Below are 14,440 nucleotides of genomic sequence, written 5' to 3'. Positions count from 1 at the left end.
GCGAGGGCGCAGAGTCCTGGGCCTGTAAGTCAGTTCTCTTGCAGGCAGCAAGGACACAGTTTGGAGTCCCGGAGGGTGGGAGGCCTGGCTGCAGGGTCAGAACCGCCAGGGTCCCCCACGGGTCTAGAACATGGCAGCACCTGCGTTTCATTTCCTGCCACGAACCAGGAACGTATTAGACGTATTTGATTTAAGACAGGGACCCACCACCACAAAATAGAAACCGCCTTCCTACGTGCTGCTTTCAAACTGCGCCTTTGTCCTGCGAGTTCCTGTGAGGGTTTCTGGGCAATAACTGTCAAGCTCTGAAGGGGTGGGGAGGTCCCTGGAGTCCTCTCTGCCGAAATTCCTGCAAGAGGAAAAGGCCAAGGAATAACTGCTTAGGCGGCAACGCTGGGCAAGGCAGGAAAAGGCAGGGGGCTGCGGGTGGCCCGGCCCTGCCTCTAGATGTCACCCCTAAAGGCCGCGCTGAGCTACTGCCACAGCTGCACACTGAGAAGACTCCTGAAGACCAAAGAGCCTCCAGAAGAACAAATACCTAATGGCAGGAACTCAGGCCACTGAAATGTTAAGGAGGAGGCGGTGTCTTCCCCTCCATCCCTCAAACTGTGGCTGGCCCACTGAGTTCCTTTCCATATTTGTAACTCACTCTCCCCTTCCTATTTCCCATCAACAAATATGGGCTGAGGCCTACTGTGTGCCAGGCACTAGATCCCCCACCCCCTCCCCCACCCCCACAGAACCTCACGGTTGGGGCAGGGGGTGGTGTCGGGCAGCCTTGAGCCCTGTTTAGCCTGGGCAGCGGGGTAAGGGTGTGCAGCTGACTCCCTCCCACTGCCCTGAAGGTGCTCGGAGGCTGACTGGCTGTTATGGGTGAGCAGGAGACCAGACCCTGCCTCTCCAAGTCTCTTCTTTCCTCCAGCCCATTAGCCAGAATCTCAGAGCACAAAGCTCAATGTATCTGGTTCAGGGAATGCGGCCCCCCACCAACGGAGAAAGGCTCTGCTGTCTAAAGAATCCCCCTCCACCTTCTCCCTTGCCCCAGAGCAGGGAGCAGGGGGAGCTCAAACTCAGGAGCCAATTGCCCCCAACTCCTGGCTCACAAAGAGAGAGTCAGGCCACCCACCTCAGGTGACGGGCACAGCACCAGCAGAGCTAGCTGTGATGTGCACCCAGGAAACCAAAGTGGCTTCCCCTCTTGGCGTACAGTGTGTTCTACAATTAGCATTCGCATCCCAAAGGCCGGCAGCCCCAGCAGTGTTTGCAGAGGAGAAGACAATGTGAACGTTTCAGCTCCTCCAGCTCCAGGGCTCAGAAGGCTTCCCCCCGTCGGGTTCAATCCGAGTATCACGATGTGAGCTCCTCGCAGGCAGAGGCCCACCCTGCCCATCTTTTCCAGCCTGTAGAGTCCAGGCCACGAGCAGGCTTGAAGCACCCACCAGTTCACCCAGCCCTGGTATGGTGGCCGTGAGCCTTGCCTACCCACCCGTCTCTAACCTCCCTCTCCGCTAGCTGAGTGTGGCCCCTCTGGGAAAGCCACACACCTACGCCAGAGATGCTGCCGCTGCTGTGTTCCCAAAGAACAGTCCTCAGAGCCAAGGCATGGTCCCCTGGGCATGCTCAGGGAAGAGCCATCCCTATCCTCACAGGGACATCTGAATTTATTAAACAGGTGAGAGTCACTTGGATAAGCAGTGGGTAAGGTAAATGATGAAACCGGGTAATATCATTTTTTATGTCAAATTTGGCAGTGACACTTCCTAGCTGGGTCATAGCAGGCATCTGCTCTGGGTCCTACGCAAGGCTCCGGCCGCCTTTACAGCAATTTCACCCCTTCCTACTTGGCTTGCTGCCCTCACAGCCCACTCCTGGGGGCCACAGGTGCCATGGGACCAAACTCTGGGGGGAAACAAGAGAAATGGATAAAACAGAAATAGGCGCTTGGTGGTCACAAACACACAGGGCTGAGACTGACCTGCCCTACACGTGGCTGAAGCTCTGCTAGCACTCAGTGCACCTGGGCCAAAAGACACCTCAGGCCCTTGAGGAATCAAAGTGCTCAATAATTACTTGTCTCGGTGACAGTCTCACCCTTGAGCACGCTGACGTTTTAATCCACTCTCACAGCCATGGGGAACCAACAACGGGGCCGTGGAGTGAGCAGAGAAGTTAGGAATCAGAGCGGGCCTCCTGGGTCTTCGTTTATGGGGAATTTACCTACTAAATGCCTCAAATTAGCACATCTGGAGTAGGCTGAGGCCCTCCATCCCGTTTTTCCAATCCCTTGGCCAAAAGGAGCTGCTGAGGTTTCTCGTCTTGCCTGTGATGCCAGATCTCTCAAACGCCTGCAGAGTCAGCATCACACGTTGTCATCAGCACTGAGGCTGGTAAGTGTGAAGCCTGGAAGCTGGTCAGATTTATTAATCCTGCAACAGGAGCACAATGCTGGCACCCCTAAGTTGCCCGGATGCATCGGGGAGCTCCCAAGTGGGGCCCAGGGCCAGGCAGTGCTCCCTTCCCACTGCAGCCTGTCACTGAGTGCCACGGCTCTCCCTCAGCACAGGTGAGAACGGCCCAGAGCTGAGCTGTGGGGGTGCGGGACGCTTGACAGCGAACCTTTTCAGCCACAAAACATTTCTTTCCCAAGACATGCAGAGAGAGGGGGGGAGATAATAGAACACCAAGGGGTTTCAAATATGAAAGCCCACCCTGCCTTTGCTCTTGTTTGAGGAACGCACACACTGCCGGGCGGATGACAGGCGCTGCCGTGCGAGGACAGTGTGCTGTATCTGGTCCGCCTCGGATCCCGGAGAGGCGAGTCTGACGCGTGACCAGTGCGGGGGAGAACTTCTCCACCGCAGCAGCCTCCGCCCTGGGACTCGGGATTCATTAAGGACACGTTGCTGGCCCCTCACCTGCCTCCCCTTACCTCCTCCTGCCCCTGGTGACATCTCACAGGAAAGGAAGAGCCACCAAGCCAGGTGAGAAAACTATAAAAACAACACCTTTTGGGAAGTCACATGTCAAATCCATTGTGAGTTGCCTGAGAAGGAAAAGCGAAGTCTGTGAATCACACAGACCCAGGCCCTCTTATTCTACCCCTGAGGTTAGGTCGGGACGGGGAGGAGCGTGGGCGACAGTCCATGCAGTATTGTTGAGTAAATGAAAGAATGAAATCCCAGCAGAGGCCTGGGCTTGGGGTGCCCACCTGGCTTTGTTAATGACCTGTTACTCTCTGACTCATTTTTCAGAGGTGCCATGAAAATCAGCAGCAGGTACCAAGAAGCCAAGCTCTTGGCAGCTTTCAGAGGGCAGGAAGGTTCCCCTGCTACAGCTCTGGCACCCTGGGGCAGGAGACACTGTCCATTACAAAGCGCAAACCTCTCCCAGCACCAGCCGCCCACCACCCCCAACCCACCTCAAAGGATGCTCTAACCCAACATGCAGATTAAGTGTCCTGCCCTTGCCAATTTCCCTGGTTGACTCATCTGGGGGCAACAGTGGGCTGGGAAGAGAAGGGGCTTGCATAATCTTCCAAAGATCTGTGGAGTCCATTTGCAAATATTCTGACTCTCCTGCTCCCAGGCACTGGGAGGGACTGCACACCCATGCCCTCCCCTCGCTGAACACACATCCCTTTGACGTGAGGTGGCCAGTCCTCTCACCAAGAGGTGGAGCCTCTGCTCACCCCCGAGGTTCGCCGGTCCTGTGCCTTGCTTTCCCCCGCAGTCGGCGGATACCGTAATGGTGAGGCTTCAGGGCCTCCATGTCAAGAGGTCTCCTAGATTCTGTCTTCACCTAAAAGGCCAGTTTCCTTGACAGTGGGAAACCACACAGCAGGGGAGAGGCCCAGCCGCGAGCCACCACCCGCCAGACGTGTGAGTGAAGCTCTCTCGCACAGTCCAGGCCCGCAGCGCCGCCCGCTGACCGCCACCGCGTTACTAAGCTCAGGCGAGACCACGGAGCCCAGCCCGGATGGCTGACCCACGGTATGGGAGCACATAAAAGGGTGGTTGTGTTAATCCACTCAATTTTGGGGTGGCGTATTATGCAGCATAGATAATCGAAACAAAACCCATTCAGCAAGTCTGTGCAGCCATTGAGAAGAATGAGGTCGCTCCGCACGCACCCACGTGCAAAGATGACTAGAGAAGTGGCAAAATGGTTAAGTCGAAAACGATTCTATTACGGAAACTGAGAAGATAAACAGGTGGATGGCTGGATGCTAGTCTATCATAAAAATATAGGGAAGAATACAAACCAAAGTATCATCAGTGGTTTTGTCTGAAGGGTAGCATTATAGGAGATTTTCCTTTTCTGCAGTTTATGTAATGTTCGAATATTATAATCAGTTTGTACTATTTTTGCAACCCAAAAAAAGGGTTTGCAAAAAGATGCTTTTAGAAAATTCACCTTGCATTCTGCTACAAGCTAATTTCTCCTATAACGTCCCTTTTCATCCCCTCATTCCACCGCTCAGGGACAAATACGAGCTCCCCACCACAGCCTCTGAAGCCGGGGCTCCCAGGTGCCTCCCCCTCCCCTGCTGGTGGCCGGGCTGTGGCTGTGACGGTCTCCTGTAAGGAGCAGTCAGTGCCCCAGTGCAGGGAGAACTATGCAGGACGCCGCCCCATCAAGGGCAGGGTTGGGTGGAACTTTCTCTGGGGATCCGTAGAGAAACTCAGGGACAACGGGGCTGGGGCCGGGGGAGGAGTGGGATTGGGGAGGTGAAGGAGGGGGCTCTCTGAGTGGCCACAGGGGTGGCTGGGGAACTTGAGGTTGGGGTGGAGGTGGGCATGGCCTGGGTGGAGCAGGAGGTTGGCCCGCAGGGGAGGCCCAGACAGGCAGTTCCAACCCCCTTTTCTCCCTGTCGCCCACAGCCTGGATGGTGGCTAACGGCCCCGGCCCAGAGCTTCCTCCCCAACCCCACCCATCCCTAACAGCAAGTCAGTGGAAGCCAATCTGAACTGCTGCTAATTTAGAGTGACTCACGCCATGGGTGATGCTGTAGCGCCCCCACCACACACAAACACACACACACGCGCACACACGCAGGTGGTCCCACATGCTGCAGACAGCACTCGCAATAGTCAACAAATCCGAACTCTGGCTTCAAACCTAATTGCCTTCCTGGGGGACCCAAGAGCTCTTCCTCACTCAGGTCTCTGCAATATACATGTCCAGTTTTTAAACAAAGCTGTTCAGAATCTTCCAGGATTGAGACAAGTGGAAAATTGCAAGCTCAGACCTCTACCTCATTTTCTGCAAAACAAAACATGTCACTCTGCATGTTCACACACCCAGAAATACATGAGCCATTCAAACGCAGCCAGGCACCCTACCCTTCTGAGCCCTCCCATCAGGCCTGGCCCAGAGGGGGATCAGGGACTTGCTGAGGCAGGATCTGCTCCCTCAATCCCTGGCACCACCCCCTAGGGCTTGCTGGGGAGCTGAGTCCCAACACTGTGGCAGGTGGCCAGAGGAGAGGCCGCACAGACAGGGCTACCAGCTTCTGTGTTGAGGCTTTACCTGCCCGCTAAGGAAGAGGCGCTCACACCACAGGTACATACGGACCTATGGAGAGGGCACAGGTGGGCTCCCCACTGAGTCCCAGAACAATGCGGGAGAACACCCTCCCACACACACCCACGCGGGCACACCCACCCACACTCATGCTAGGACGAGCGCACGCGCACACATACACACACACACACACGCACACGTGTGCAACGCCGTACCCTGTTCCAACATTGCTCTGAGTATCCCCCACCCCGACATCACTTCCCTCACCATCCACTGCTCTCAGAGGCCCTTTCCCCAACTCTGAACCTGACAAATCCCCTCATTGGGAGTGGAAGGACCAGATTGTGTACGCTGCCAGAAACACGTGCGCCCCATGACTGGGGGAGGTATGTCCACAAGTGTGCACACAGCCAAGGTCACCACCCACCAGGCCCCAAGGAGGCTGCCCCAGGCAGAGTTAGACTTTGTTCCAGTTGTACAATAATATATTCACTTTAATTTTTGTTTGTAACCTGAAGAAGGGCCATTTTCTAAATTTGCACAAAGGTGCTGTAAGGGTTAGCAGCAGCCCTAAGCTACCAGGGCCCAGTCCAAGGCCTCACCAAGATCCTGCACCAGAGACCACGGGGCCCTCCAGCCTTCCTGCAGTGACAGCCAAGCCTTCCCAACAAGCGGGGAGACTCCAGGGGAAACCCGCTGAGCTTCCTGCCTCTTCAGACCCCCGGACCACTCTCCACCCATCTTTTCCTGTTCCCATCACCAGGTCAGAGGCTTTAGCACATGTGGCCACTGAGAGGAGAACCGGCCACAAGGCTCTCAGGAAGTGAACACTCAGTGCCTCATCAATTCCAGCCTCCCACTGTAAGGTGGGGGTGAGGAAAGACACAGGTGGGCCGGCAGGGGTGTGGTGAACTCAAAGGCACAGGTAATTCTGAACAATGTCCAAAAAACTCGACATTGGGCTCCAGAGTGCAGACTGAGACACGCAGGGCATGAAGAACACGAAGCTGGCAGGGGGGCTCCTCCATCTCCCATTCTCAGGAGCCCCAGCCTAGTTCAAGCTGAGTGTCTGTGCTTTTGGTTCAAGAGCAGGGAAAGGGCTGAGAAGCTTTCCTGCACCCAGGCAGTTTCAGTTCATTATGCAGTGGCTAAGACTGACGCTGGAATTATTAACTTGTAGGGCTGGAGTCCAGCAATGGAGACTTCTAACTCTTCACTGCACCAGGCAGGAGGCAGAGAGTTAAAATGAGAGTAGCAGCAGGGACCTCAGTATAGGACGAAATCAGGCAGCAGACCCCTAACCCTAACCCGACAAGGAGTGTGGGGCAACCATCTCCGTAAGCAACCTCTGCCCGCACCCCTTGGCTCCTATCAGAAATCAAAGCCTCCAGTTTACTCATTAACTTCATGCTTTCCTCTGCAGTCCACCTCCAGGCCAGAGGAAGAAGAATCAGGGAAGCTGCAGGATTGGAAGCCACAAACCAGGCATGCCCCCTTGGCTGCTTCGCTTCGAGCCAAAAGGAACCTCGGCAATGGATCACCCAGCCTTCAGCCCTGCGGGTGAGGATACCGGCCTAGGAAAGCAATTAGCCTGCCAAAGGTCACACCGCAGTTAGAGGCAGGAGCCAGAGCCAGGAGGACCTCCCACCCCAGAGCTGGTCACATTCCAGAGGCTCAAGAGCATGACAAGAATGGCAAAACCAAAGCCCTCGGAGGCCACGGGCCATGGGAGCGGATAAGCTTCCTGTCTGCAAAGTCCTTCGCTCAGGTCTCCCTCGCTTGGTCACCTGGCTGGAAATGGCTAGCGATGTCAGGAGCTGTCTGTCTCCCCAGGGCCAGGCAGGCACCCTGGGGAGCTCCCCACCAAGTACTGTCCGGCAGGGCCACCAGGAGCAGGCCCCACAGGCTCTGTGATGGCGCAGGCCGTGCCGCGCAGCGGGACTGTCATGCCCTTGTCCTCAGGTCCTGCCCCTTCTGCCACCTGATCTTCACCAGACGGATTTTCCTCAGCCCAGGCCCCTGTACCCAGCTGCAATGCACAGTCCAACGACAGGCGGTGCCCCAAATCCCAGAGCTGCGAGAATGAAAGCAGACACCCATGCAGGCCCCGGGGAGGAGGGAGGAGGACTTAAAATGGGAGCTTACACATTCCTCCCCGCAGGCTCAGGGAGGGACCCGGCGGATTCCCAGGGCCGCGGTAAGAAAGGCAGGCCCTGCAGTCCGAGCACCTGGCAGCAGCCACCTAACGCTGGAGAGGGCCTCTTGGCCTTCGCCGCTGCCGCTGTAAAGAAATGATAGCCACCTCAAGGGACTCTTGTGAAAGTTAACTGAGATTTAAATGACAACTTAGTATGATTAAATTAAATTAGTTGTGGATATATGTAAAGGGCCTAAAACTGGCCGATGATGATGACAAATATGAATACCAGCATCCTAAGTATAACGGGCTAAGCATGGCAGGACAGTAAGAGATTTGAGGCCACTCTTGGGCCACTAAATAATCCCTACTGGAACTCACAGACAAGGGAATCTTTTGGCAAGATAAACCACCAGCCAGCACCACTCTGCCCCTCTCCCTCCTTGCCAGCCACAGCACTGGGTTCACAGAAGCCAAGCGATTGACAAATCACCCAGCAGGGAGAAGCCACAGGGATAAAATGCACATAAATTAAAACACAAAAAGGCCTCAGTCTGTAAGCAGCACCCCAAGGAACCTGTATCTGCACCATCCACACCCGGCCCAGCTCTGGTCCACTGCAGCTCAGCAGGCCCTGGATGTGCAAGCCTAGGGACAAAGAATAAGCCCCCAGCAAGAGCCCAGGAGCCCGGCAGAGCAGGGAGAGGATCCGGGGCATTCGGGCAGCCACGTAGGTATAGAGGAATGGAGGCACGAGGGCTGGCCAGGGTTCACAGTTTCTTTTCTGGCCTGCTGGTGGGAGGCCCCTCCACCCTCACTTCCAAGCTTGCTGGGAGGAGACAGGAAGCAGGAAGCTACAGGCCTCTCCCTAGGCTTCCTCTACAAAATGGGGAGGCCCAGAAAGAATCTAAGAGTACCGTCAGCCACCAATCAGAAATGGGAGGATTCCATAGAGTTGAGCTAAAAAAAGAAAAAAGAAAGAAAATGAAACAGTTTGGAGAGAGTAATTCTCTCCTGGCCCAATTTAAGGAGCTTATAAATCAAAAGTGAGGGCAGAGGGGCACTTAGGAAATGTCAACATCCTATTCTATCCTCCCCAACCCACAGTGAAAAAAGCAAGACCTTGACCTTAGACAGAGTTTGTTTATAATGCAACGGCGCAATCACAGCTCACTGCAGCCTCGAACTCCCGGGCTCAAGCGATCCTCCCACCTCAACTTCTCAGTGCTGGGATTACAGGCATAAGCCACTGTGCTTGGCCACAGAGTTTATAACACACAGACTTTCAGAGGCCCTACGACACAATAGGTCCAGACTGACACTGACCTGTTTTCTTTCAATTTCCTGTAATCACTTTGGTGGCTGACAAGTAAGAGAAGATCCCAAGATATTCCTGCAGGAAAATAAAAAAATTAGGTCATCACTTTGGTATGAAGCCACTCGAGGGTGAATTTTGTCCAGCAATGACCACTTTTTGGAGCAGGAGTCTCCCACCAAGAACCTATTCATTCAACAAATGGAGAAAGCCAGAAATGGCAAACAGGTCTAGCTGCTGTGCCAATCCCACTCAGCTGGTGGTGGGTACCCAAAGCATTATAAGTAGAACCCAAGCCCTGCTCTGCAGGAAAAACAGCAGCAATCGATTAGTGATGTCTGCTAGGGGCAGTTACAGAAGTAGCAGAGTCCACACCACCTATCTGCCGTGCCTGAGCTACACTCCTGGCATCCAAGGGTTTAACATTTACAGTTGTGACCACTCACCAGTGACCCAAGGTTTCAAGATATGTAAAAGTGTACACAACTTTAGTGAGAAATGCGTCTGGTTCACACTGGCTGTGAGGCTGGTGTGAAGGCCCAGGCGGCTTGCCGTTCTCATCTCTACCACCCAAAGCTGCTCTCACAGGACAGTGAACACTTGCTGGAAATGGCCATCCAGGAAGAGACAAAACTGCAGCAGAAGGTGAAAGGGCAGCTAACTTGGGGAGTGAGGATATATGCATGACACACTTGACTCTCTGCGGAAACGACTCCAGAGAAAGCCCAGCCTGGGCACAAACATTGCTGTGGACGCGAATCTGGTATTCCAGAAGGTACATGATTCATAAGAACGTCAGGGGCCCACACTGTGCCTGCTCTGTCCCGTGCCTCTCAGCAGTTGAGTGCAGGGTCGGGGATCATTGAAGGCCGTTAGAACCCATGCCCGGGAGGGGTTTAAAATCAGGTTGGACTTTCATCATATGTCACACAGACACAGTGCGTGGAATGCACCAGAGAATCACCCACGGAGGTGCATAAAAGCCAGGAGGCAAGTGCAGACAGAAAATGCCAGAGGAGTTCCAAGGAAAAAGAGGTTTTTTTGGGACAGGTGACCAGGAATGCTCCATCAAAGGAGCTCAGATGTGAGCCCCTCTGCCCTCACTTTTGATTTATAAGCTCCTTAAATCGGGCCAGGAGAGAATGACCCTCTCCAGGGTCTTGAAGGAGGGGAAGGATGGAATGGAAACAGCAAAGGACATGGCATTTTCACAGTCGCCTTCCATCTCCTTCACCCTTTCCCCACCACTCCAGCCAATCAGCTCACAATGGTCCCCACCCTACTTCCACCGATCCTGATCCTACTGGGGGTCACTGCCTGCTCACCACTCCTCACCTGCCCAGTCACTCTCCCCACCTGACTTCCCCTCTTCAGACCCCAGACTCACCCTCCTTAAGCCTAGCCCTGCTTCTGTAACCCCTACTCAAAAACTTGCATAGTTTCCAGGGCCCCCAAAGCTGACTGCTGTCCCCACAGCACCAGCTTAATGCCTGCACATGGTGGGCACTCAGTTTCTCCTGAATGAATGAATGGACAGATGGAGTTCCTTGGCTGGAGATTTGAGGCCACCGGCAACATGGCCACTGTCTACTTGCCCAGCCTTTTCCCTAGCAGCTTCCCTGCACACGTCCCACGCACTGGCCCCCCTGGCCCATTCGCATACCCCAGTACTCCCTCAGCACCTGTCCTCGGGCTGATGGGTCCTCCCTCTGCCGAAATGCAAGCCACCCTTCCAGGTTTGTGTCCACCACTGCCTGCTGTGTGAAGTGTTGCTCCCCCGTCAGGGTAACTGATCTCCCTGTTTGAACCCACACAACACTGTGCTCTCAGAAGCCACTTGCCTTGTACTTCGGATTATCATTTCTTGGACCCCTGTCTAACCTCTTACAGATTATAAGCCCCACGAAGACAGGGACTTTTACCCTTTTTATTTTTGCATCATCAGAACTCACACAGACTCTTGTATATATCACACACACACACACCCCACGCCGTTTGTGGAATTCACTAAAGAATCACCCAAAGAGGTGCATAAAAGGCAGGAGACAAGTGAAGACGGAAAATGCCAGAGGAGTTCCAAGGACAAAGAGGTTTGCTTGGCATGGGTGGCCTGGGAACGCTCCATGACAGGAGCTCAGATGTGGCAGGTCCTGAAGGAGGGGAGGATGGAACGGGGAAGGGCATTCCAGGAGAGTGGAAGGGGACGCACTAAGGGGCCGAGAAGGAATGAGCAAAAAGCACACTTGGGAGAGCAGCGTGGCTAGAGCCGAGCTCCTGGCGGGAGCAGAGTGGGAGGTGAGGCTCGCCAGGCAGGCTGGGCCAGGTAGGGAGGATTCTGAGTGCCAAGCGAAGCACCTGGACTGGATCCACTCCCTCTTAGTCAGTGGGGACAACCACCACAGCAGGCCTGGGCCTTCATGGGGGAAGAAAAGAAGTCTTGTCCTCTCTTGTTCCAAGCGTATCAGTCCAGTCTCCCCAGCTAGGTTATAAATAACAGCCACCATTTACTGTACACCTGCTGTATCTGAGGCCCTAAGCTACGCGCTTCACATACATTATCTCATAGCTCCTTCCCACAGCCCTGAGAACTTGGTATTGTCATCCTCGTTTTGCAATTAGGAAGCTGAGGCTGGAAGAGGTGAAGGCACCCTCATTCCCTTAACAGTGCTGGGATCACAGACACAGGGTTGAGGGAGGACACTCCTGTCAGCCACCCCAGGCCCAAGGAGCTCCCATTTAAGCTGGACCGCTTCTCACAACTCTCCTGATTAATTCCGCAAGGGCAGCATTTACTAAGCACATAGTCGGAGCTTACTAAAGCACACCAAGCAGAAGGTAAACTGGTGGTTGCCAGAGGCTGGAAGGAGGGGAAAATGGATCTAGAACTTCAGCTTCGCAAGATAAAATGTTCTGGCGATCTGTTGCACAACAATGCAAATATACTTAATGCAACTGAACTGTACACTTAAAAATGGTTAAGATGGTAAATTTTACGTTGTGGTTTTCACAATTAAAATTTTTTAAAAAGAAAGCACATATTGACTGATTGGCTGCTGATATCTTATTCTGTTAATTATCTGATGCTGGAAGAGACTCTAGAAACATTTTAATCCAACATCCCTCCAAAACAGAGAGCTGGAAAAGGGCAGTAAGTTGCCCGAGATTGCACAAATAAGCAGTGTCAGGGCAAAGGGAAGGCTCAGGATGAAAGAAAAGCAGAGAGGCAGATGGCACAGAGAAAGCACAAGGCAGGAGGGGTCAGAAGCCAGCTTCTTTCACTTAAGGAGCTTTGTGACCTACAGAAGATATTTATTCTCCTCTGAGCTTTATTTTCCTAACCTTTAAGAAGGCAATTAAAAGTAGCATAAACTTTATAAGATTACATATGAATCAAAATTACATGCAGCTAATGTCATAGAAAACACTTGGCCAACTATATATTACTATATCAACACAAGTTATTGTTATTAATATTAAATATCTGTTCACAGATTTAAAGAGCCCCACCAGAAGATTAAAATCTGATTAAGTCGGACCAAAAAAAACATCCTGCTCCTTCTGGTCCACTCTCAGCTCTTCAGGGCCTTGCACACAGTAGGTCTTTCGCACACACTAGATCTTCTGTAGGTGAGGGCAGAACTGAATTACACTTCAAGTTTTGTCCACCCCAGTCCTATTCCTTCCCTCACCGCAACCCACAGCCCAGCCGCACCGGCCACGCCAGGACCAGGCAGAGGGTGGGAAGTGGTGTGATTGTCTGCCTCTGGCTGCATTCCTTAGCTAAATATAAATGATTTGTCCAGCCATTGTTTGAAATTATCCATAATCCCCTTCCTCCCTTCCCATTACTTATGACAGCAACTGACTGCATATCTTTATGGCAAAACATACATACAACTTTCTCTGTGGCTATTTTTAGCAGAAAGAAGGAAGCTGGCAGGTATGTAGGGGTCAGGGCATGAGTCCTCAGTTTTCTCCACTAGTCCAGGAAAGCTTCCTGGAGGAGGAAATACCTGAGCCACCCCAGAGAAGGGGACAGCTGCAAGTCAGAAAGGCACCCTCTCATAATGAGAGTTTGCTTCTCTGAATCAAGAGAGGTGGCTGCTGCCTTCTCACCCTCATTTTGGGGGCTGCGGAGGAAAGGTCAACGCAGCCCAGGGGATCCCATACTATCCCAAGCTTCAATCTTCCCTGGACACTACAGGCATTCTGGAGAAGATGTAGAAGAGACCAGTATCTTTCTCAAAGAGGGAGGAGATCCAAGACTCTAGTTGTGACATGCACAAGTACAAATCTTGCTCTTTTAACAAGCCAGTTTCTTGTTTGGATTTTTTTTTTTTTTTTTACCACAAGAAAGTTTTTTAAAGTCCCAAACTTGAATGCACAGATGGGCTACATCTCGGACCTCGGGGTGTGCCAAAGCCCTGTCACTCTGAGCGCTGATCTGCCAGCAGTGGCCCAAGGAGCGGTAGGGAGTCCGGGGTCTGCAGGCCGCATCCCAGCCCTGCCCTAAGGCCGCTTGGCCCTCCCTGGGGGGCTTGTATGGACTGTCCCAAGCCAGTCCACTGGGCCACACGGTCAGCCCTGGACACAGCGTCGGCGGTCTCCCCCTTCTGCTGCATCCTACAGACCTCCCATCCCTCCGCCTGGGCTTCGCCGTCCACGCCTCCGCAGCCCCTTTCCCAAAAGGTCTTCCTCCGAGCCGTCCCCTAGGAAACCCCACTCCCCTCGGTGCCCGGGCCCCCGCACACATCTTCCCCTTCCCGGACCGCTGCCCGCCCCTCCCACGGCGCCGGCCCGGTCCCCCGTCCTCTCGCCCCTCCGCCGCCCGGCCCAGGCCACCTTCCCGGGCGCCCCCTCCCCCGGGCGTCCCGGCCGCTCCCCTTCTCGGGACCAGATCGGGGGCTTGCCCAGCCCGCCCGGCGCCGGCCCGAGTGCGTGCAGCCCCGCACGCTCCGAGCCCCTGCCCGCCGCCCGCCGCCCGCCGCGGGGCCGCGCTCACCGCGCTCGCAGGACTGGGGGTCCCGGCTCGGCTCGAGCTCCCGCACCGCCGCCGCCAGCGGAAACGGGGGGCGGGCCGGGGAGCTGGCGGCGGGGCGGGGCCTGCCCGGGAATGGCGCGGCCGCGGGCGGGGCTGCCGCGGGGCGGGGCGGGGCGAGCCCCACGGGCCGCGCCGGGCGACAGGGACGCGGGCGGGCAGGGGCGAGCCGCTGGGCGGGACGGAACGGGACGGGGCTACGGGGCTGCGGGGCTGCGAGCGGCGCGGGAGCCAGGGTCCTGCGCCACCTCCCCCCGCCGGGCCCCGCGTTAGAGCTGGAGGGAGCCGAGGCCGAGCGCACGGCCCGCGGGCACGGGCGCCCTCTCGGGGTTCCGGAAGCCTCCCTCCCCGCCCCGCCGCCCGGATTCCCGGATCGGCGCCTCATCCGAAGTGTTATTACCACGCTGCAGCCGTCCCCAGGGTTGGG

General features: G+C 54.9%; 1 protein-coding gene across 4 annotated transcripts in view; it reads right to left on the bottom strand.

Moving 5' to 3' along the window:
* Positions 1-14,019, bottom strand: part of TSPAN9 (tetraspanin 9) — a 189,545-nt gene extending 175,526 nt beyond the window's left edge. For 2 of the 4 annotated variants that reach the window (XM_069490035.1, XM_069490036.1), the window contains exons 1-2: positions 13,978-14,019; positions 8,987-9,053 (exon numbers count right to left, since the gene is read on the bottom strand). The gene's annotated coding sequence lies outside the window, so the exon portion shown is untranslated. Of the gene's footprint in view, positions 1-8,577; positions 8,621-8,986; positions 9,054-13,977 lie in introns of all 4 variants that reach the window. The other 2 variants (XM_069490037.1, XM_069490039.1) reach the window with 2 other exon arrangements.
* Between the last annotated feature and the right edge of the window lie 421 nt (positions 14,020-14,440).

The sequence above is a fragment of the Eulemur rufifrons genome, chromosome 16, assembly GCF_041146395.1.
Source record: "Eulemur rufifrons isolate Redbay chromosome 16, OSU_ERuf_1, whole genome shotgun sequence".
Classification (NCBI taxonomy): domain Eukaryota; kingdom Metazoa; phylum Chordata; class Mammalia; order Primates; family Lemuridae; genus Eulemur; species Eulemur rufifrons.
The sequence above is the reverse complement of the archived record's forward strand: the minus strand, read 5'-3'. Positions and strand labels throughout refer to the sequence as shown.